Source organism: Leguminivora glycinivorella, chromosome 6 (assembly GCF_023078275.1).
Source record: "Leguminivora glycinivorella isolate SPB_JAAS2020 chromosome 6, LegGlyc_1.1, whole genome shotgun sequence".
In the NCBI taxonomy this organism is placed as follows: Eukaryota; Metazoa; Arthropoda; class Insecta; order Lepidoptera; family Tortricidae; genus Leguminivora; species Leguminivora glycinivorella.
The window spans coordinates 8,191,045-8,197,841 of NC_062976.1; positions in this window are offsets into that span (position 1 = coordinate 8,191,045).

A 6,797-nucleotide genomic window follows, 5' to 3' on the forward strand; every position below is an offset into this window, starting at 1 on the left:
GTTTGCAAATTTTATTGTCATTAGATATAAGCCTGATATCCAGAAGACGTCTTACAACTGAACTGGGCACGATCTTCTTCCCCGAATGACACGCAACTGGCTTGTTTGTTGATTGGCTTAAAACTCTTAAAAGTCAACATATTCCCCAAAGTCCAAGCGGAGGCGGCATATCCAGACATTCCAGACATTTTCATCATCCATGTTACTTACCTACTTTCGGAAACCGTGATGGAATCTGGTTCTGTACTTTACTGCTTTTGGTGCAATGTGTTATTAGGCTTTCGACCACATGTCTCCGGAGAGTTCTTGAATTTTTCGGACACGTCGGTAGGTTATATTGGTAGTCAGGAAGACCGAACACCACCCGATAAAATTTATGGTTGGAGGAACGGGCCGCAGTCTAATTTTATAGGCCGAACAAGCATAGAGGAATAAGTAAGGAAAGAGTTATAACTCCATATATAAGTAAATGTAAGTTATTTGGAGTGACATCTAGCGTCAATCATGCGTTAATCACGCGTCAAATAGCGTCGATTATCTGCGCCGCTAGATGTCCATACAAATAACTTGCATTTACTGATATATATTATGTACAAATTACAACTCATTTCTTACTTATTCATATAGAACAAGTTAGCAAACCACTTTCCATCAATGCCTGATACCTTAGAAGTGGCAGGAGGCGGGACGCCAGGAAATGTGACATCCGGAATCTTGTGGTCTTCGTAGCAGGCCACGACCATCAGCACTGGGAACGAGAGGGAATTTGCAAATATAATATTCTGCGTCACTTCCCCTAATATTTTAAAATAGGAGCAGAGAGAAGTTGCCTTTTCTTAACATTGCATTTTAAAGGAGCAACATTGAGACCGAAGGCATCGGAGTTGCTTTCAGTCCAGTTATTTCAATATAAAAGAAGGAAGCGAAAAAGCGGAAAAGTGGAACGGTAGCAAAGGCTTTGCGGCCGGCCGCCTCCAGCGGGCGTTTCTTAAGATTTCAAATATCTTATACATTTTAGGTGAGTGGTCAGTGCTATGGATAAGGAGAGTCGAGTGGTTAATCAAGGCGTTTGTATTGAATCATGCGATATGATAGCTCAGGACATAATTGGTAATCAAAATATGTATAATCGTGAGAATCCGGTTTCATCATCGTCTGAGTATCAGCATGTTCTGATGTTCTCCGTTACATGTTGCATTTTAAACCAATTTTGGGAATTTATCAAAATGTGGGTACCTACGTACCCGTTGGGAGTTGTCTAGGACAGAAATTTACAAATGTGTTATTTATATATGTTGATTTTTAGAATAGGTATATAAAACACCGGCCAAGTGCGAGTTGTACTCGCGTTGCAAGGGTTCCGTACACTACAAGAAGGGCTTAAGCGCCTCCTTTTTAGTAGGAACTTAAGTCATTTTTGCGAATAATCGATATTTTGAACAAAATAAAACAAGAAAGAAATGAGTTTATATGTAATATTCAAACGCGCTCACACAATTTCAAGAGATTTGGTAACTCCTTGCAGCGGCAGTGAGTTAAATATGTAATTTGAGTTTTTTTCTTTTAAGTCCGACTTAAGTACGTTTTACTGTAGATTTCTAATAAGTGTATAAGGGTTCCGTTTTTCATTTTTAAGGTACGGAACCCTAAAAATACCGCTGAAATACTTCTTTATATAATCATTTATCTACTGTGTACTGCGCTGCGACTAACACTCCGAATCTAAATAAACGCACCTTTTTATTTTTGTGAGGACTCAGTTGATTCCTTAAAAAAATATTCTAATCCACCACAAACACAAAAGAGGTTTTCATCTTCGGAAGCCGAATGAAATCATGATCCATGCATAAAGTTACACTCGAGACCAAAAGAGGTCGCATCGTCACAAAAGCGTCGTAATTGGCCGGTTCTTTTCTACTCCCCCGCTAAGGAGCATTCAGAACCAATGAAACGTGTGCATTTAAATGACGTTCCGCGCTTTGTGGGCACACTAGAGCTGTTCATGAAACCGACAGTGAAACACTTTTGTTTTGCCCCGAGTCAGCCACTAAAATGAACCTCTTGGCTTGTTAAGAACTCATTAGTCGCGCTTATTTGGAAATGTAGTGCTGTCGCATTGTCGCATTTGTAGCGTGATAATGTTGCATTTTTAATTTTAGAACTTGAGACTGGCTTTTGTTCTAATTTTTAAAAGACCCCATGAACTTAAAACGTTTTCACGTAATATTTCGCTTACTGGTACCAACTGGTACATAAAAGTTCACAGATAGAGAGCTTTTTTTTATTTTCCGTTAAATTCGATAAGAAGGTAGGCTCATTAACAGAAGTTACCAGGCATATCGCTGATATGTACTTGTTCTGTCTTTAAATTATTTGTTTTAATAACTCAATAATAATATGAGTTAAGACACAATTTATTAGAAAAATTTAATAAAGCATGCAATAATTCATAAATATAGCGTCATAAAATTCATAAAGAAATAAGAGTTTTGAATGATTCACGGTTATTTTCATTAGACTTATATTGACCGGGATATAGACCGTGATTACCTTTTTGATTTTTGTCGAGCTCCCGATATTTCGACGCAGTTGCATGCATCATGATCACGGAAAACTGACGAAGGCGGGTGGATGTTAAAGTTGTATAGACAGCGCGCGATCTACCCTCCTTCGCGCGCGTCGGCTGCGTTCACTTTCAGCGTTACCACTGGTCGCGTTCACACTCGATGGTCTGTCCAAACACACTACACTCACAGTGTCACTACGTTTGTTCAATTCTGACTTCACCGGTTTTTTACACAAACAAATCACTGGATTCCATACATTAGATAGTTTGAAGCCATCCTCACGATTGAAATTTTTATATTTGTGAATCTCAATGGCTTCTCTTACCAATCTCGGTATGTAGTGGCGTTCCGTCGAAATTACCTTAGGACTATGCAACTCGATCCAATGATTTGCACCCGACTCAATGAGATGTTGAGCAATAGCAGACTTGCGAGTATCGTTCTTTTTGACTGCAGCAATGTGTTCTTTAATTCTGCAGGCAATAGTGCGCTTGGTCTGCCCTATTCTGCCTAAATTGCACAGTTCTTGCGGTCACCTAAGGACAATTTTCATCTGGAAAAACCTGGTGTGTACAAAGTTGAGTGCAGTTGTGGCAGTTCTTACATAGGGCAGACCAAGCGCACTATTGCCTGCAGAATTAAAGAACACATTGCTGCAGTCAAAAAGAACGATACTCGCAAGTCTGCTATTGCTCAACATCTCATTGAGTCGGGTGCAAATCATTGGATCGAGTTGCATAGTCCTAAGGTAATTTCGACGGAACGCCACTACATACCGAGATTGGGAAGAGAAGCCATTGAGATTCACAAATATAAAAATTTCAATCGTGAGGATGGCTTCAAACTATCTAATGTATGGAATCCAGTGATTTGTTTGTGTAAAAAACCGGTGAAGTCAGAATTGAACAAACGTAGTGACACTGTGAGTGTAGTGTGTTTGGACAGACCATCGAGTGTGAACGCGACCAGTGGTAACGCTGAAAGTGAACGCAGCCGACGCGCGCGAAGGAGGGTAGATCGCGCGCTGTCTATACAACTTTAACATCCACCCGCTTTCGTCAGTTTTTCCGTGATCATGATGCATGCAACTGCGTCGAAATATCGGGAGCTCGACAAAAATCAAAAAGGTAATCACGGTCTATATCCCGGTCAATATAAGTCATAAAGAAATGTTGCTTATTTTCTTTATCATTTGAATTCTAACACCTTTAATCGTATGCTTCAACAATCCAAGCAGCAAAAGCAATTATTTCAGTCACCACACCCCTCACCCCGCAACCCCGCATTGAGCGGTGAGCCGCCTTACTTCATTCATTCATCCAGCATCGCTGAGAGCTCTTAAGCTAGGAACATACTCGTACTACGCGGACGTCCGTCGTAAATCGACCGCGGACGGGGATCTGGACAATGAATATACATAAAAGCTAGGAACATACTACGCGGACGTCCGTCGTAAATCGACCGCGGACGGGAATCTGGACAATGGAAATACACATAACCGTGCAAACTATCGGTCGACGGACGTGGCCGTGGCCTTGAGCGCATGGACGTCCGATCGAAATCTGGCTCGCTGGATGTTTTGTTCCGTGCACACTAATCGGTCGCGGTCGCGGTCGATTTACGACGGACGTCCGCGTAGTATGTTCCTAGCTTTAACCGTGCAAACTATCGGTCGACGGACGTGGACGTGGCCTTGAGCGCATGGACGTCCGATCGAAATCTGGCTCGCTGGATGTTTTGTTCCGTGCACACTGATCGGTCGCGGTCGCGGTTGATTTACGACGGACGTCCGCGTAGTATGTTCCTAGCTTTATGTGTCCGGTGCTTCTTTGTGGAGCAACATAGTAGTTATCATTGATTTCTGCTATTATAATTTTTAATCTCTTTATTTACATGAACATATTTACATAATTATATAAGAAACTAAGACTAAACATAAAAGCTAGCTAATGTCTAAAATAGGCCCTTGAGGCATTGTACCAAGGATACTGGCGACATTTCCTCGCTGTATCGCAATGCTGATACGTTGTGCGAGGAAGTCGCCAGCTCTTCGGTCACTAGTTACCTCAACCAGACGCTTCGCGATTTCTGTGAACAACTTGTTTGCGCTGGGACTTGTTAGACCTAGAGTTTCTACGCTATTATAATTGTATGGAATGTTTAATTTGATTTTTAAAGTCGAAAAACCAAAGCAGCATTGGTTCCGTCACCACCCCACCAGTCACCACGTACCCCCCGCATTGAGCGGTGATCCGCCTCACTTAATTCATTTCTCCAGCCTTATATAATCCGAAATAAAATAAAACAATTTTATTTCGGATAAAAAATCCATTTATACTTTTTGTGGGAACGGCCATATTCGGTGCCTTATGATACATTTATTTTCTACTAGCTTTTGCCGCGGCTTCGCTCGCGTTAGAAAGAGACAAAAAGTAGCCTATATCACGCTCCATCCCTTCAACTATCTCCACTTAAAAAATCACGTCAATTCGTCGCTCCGTTTTGGCGTGAAAGACGGACAAACAAACAGACACACACACTTTCGCATTTGTAATATTAGTATGGATATGGATGTTTGTTTTCAGATTTGTGAGGGCAGTTTGTTATACTGGTATTTACTTAGAAACACTGTAATTTAGAGAAGAAAGTTTAAAAATAATCGAATTCATTTATAATAATAATATTTCATTTGTTTATTGTAAATATCTTAATATTTTACGTACTTAACAGGTAAATATTAATAACAGGATGGGTATTCGAGCTAGCAAAACATTCAATCGATGCAAATTCATGTGTTTCGAAATGCATAAGTAGTATTGCTACGTTGCTACGATTGCTACGGCGTAGAGGCCACCAACGCCAAATATTTACAGATCAACCCCTTGAATGTCATATTCGAATATAAAATTGTTCATTATAATATTTTTTTGTTTCTTAACACAGTTTTTTTTATTAAATTAGATTTGAATTCAATGGCTTCTGCATGTTTCAAATAACCAAAATTATTTTATGTTAAACATTAATTATATGAAATAAATAGAATGGTTGTAGAATAAACACAGTTTAAAAGTAAGTTCTAAAGGCACATTTGCACAACAGTTATCTCCTGCTAATAAAATAGTTGCTGTTGGAAGCAATAAGTAAGAAAATCATTAAAAAGTGAACATTGAACAATGAACGAAGCAACATTTTCAGCTCAGTGACTCAATTCTGCGATAATGTGCCATCGATAATATAAAAGTACTGTATTAAAGTAAACAATGGTCGGGTAGTGAGGGGTTCGCGGGAACAACGTATTATTGCCGGCGATACCGGGGAATATTGCCTTGGATAAAGGTTGGTCGTCTTCGCCGAATTGACTGTCGTTTTTAAGTTTACTATCAAGTTCAGTGTCCCTATTCGTTTTTCAAACAATAATTTACATAAATACAGTTAATAATGAAGGATAAATATACGAGTTCATTGGATTTGCTCAATCATAAGCATATCAGCTGCGACGGACAAGACTGCAAGTCGAAACATTAATGATTTTTATCTGATCAATTGGCTGTTTTACGTGGTCAAATTCGTTGTTTACGTGAGTGACGACGCAGGCATCAGCAGCTACTAAAGATTCAATCCATTTTGTGCTGTCGACATTTTTCTTGAACTGGCAATTCTGGCGTTGACATTACATCACTCACTACCCGGGATTTGGACGATCGGTATTTGGTGCTGGCAGTGTCGTTGAATAACTTTTGTCCTTATTGTGTTGCTAAAAGTACGGCCACAAAGACTCGAGTAACATAAACCGAAAATCACTACATCAGAGATCAGATCATATCGACTCTAGATATGTATGATTTTTACTTTTTACCACATGATTACTCAATATATCCAAATTATCCAAACTCTATTTGGGCGTCATAGTCCTTCGAATACAAAACACATTCGAATACAGTACCTATGTTTTTATTGCCAACACCAACAGCATTTTTCTCAAACCGGTAATATTGACGTTACGTCACTACCCGGGGGTTGGGCGATCGGTATTTGGTGCTCGCAGTGTCGTTGAATAACTTTTGTGTCGCTGAAAGTACGGCCACAAAGACTCGAGGAACATAAACCGATAATCACTACATTCACTACATCAGAGATCAGATCATATCGACTGACTACATGGCGAAAGGCAAGATTAAAGTAAAAAATTGTTTAGATATTTATGATTTTTACTTTTTACCACATGATTAC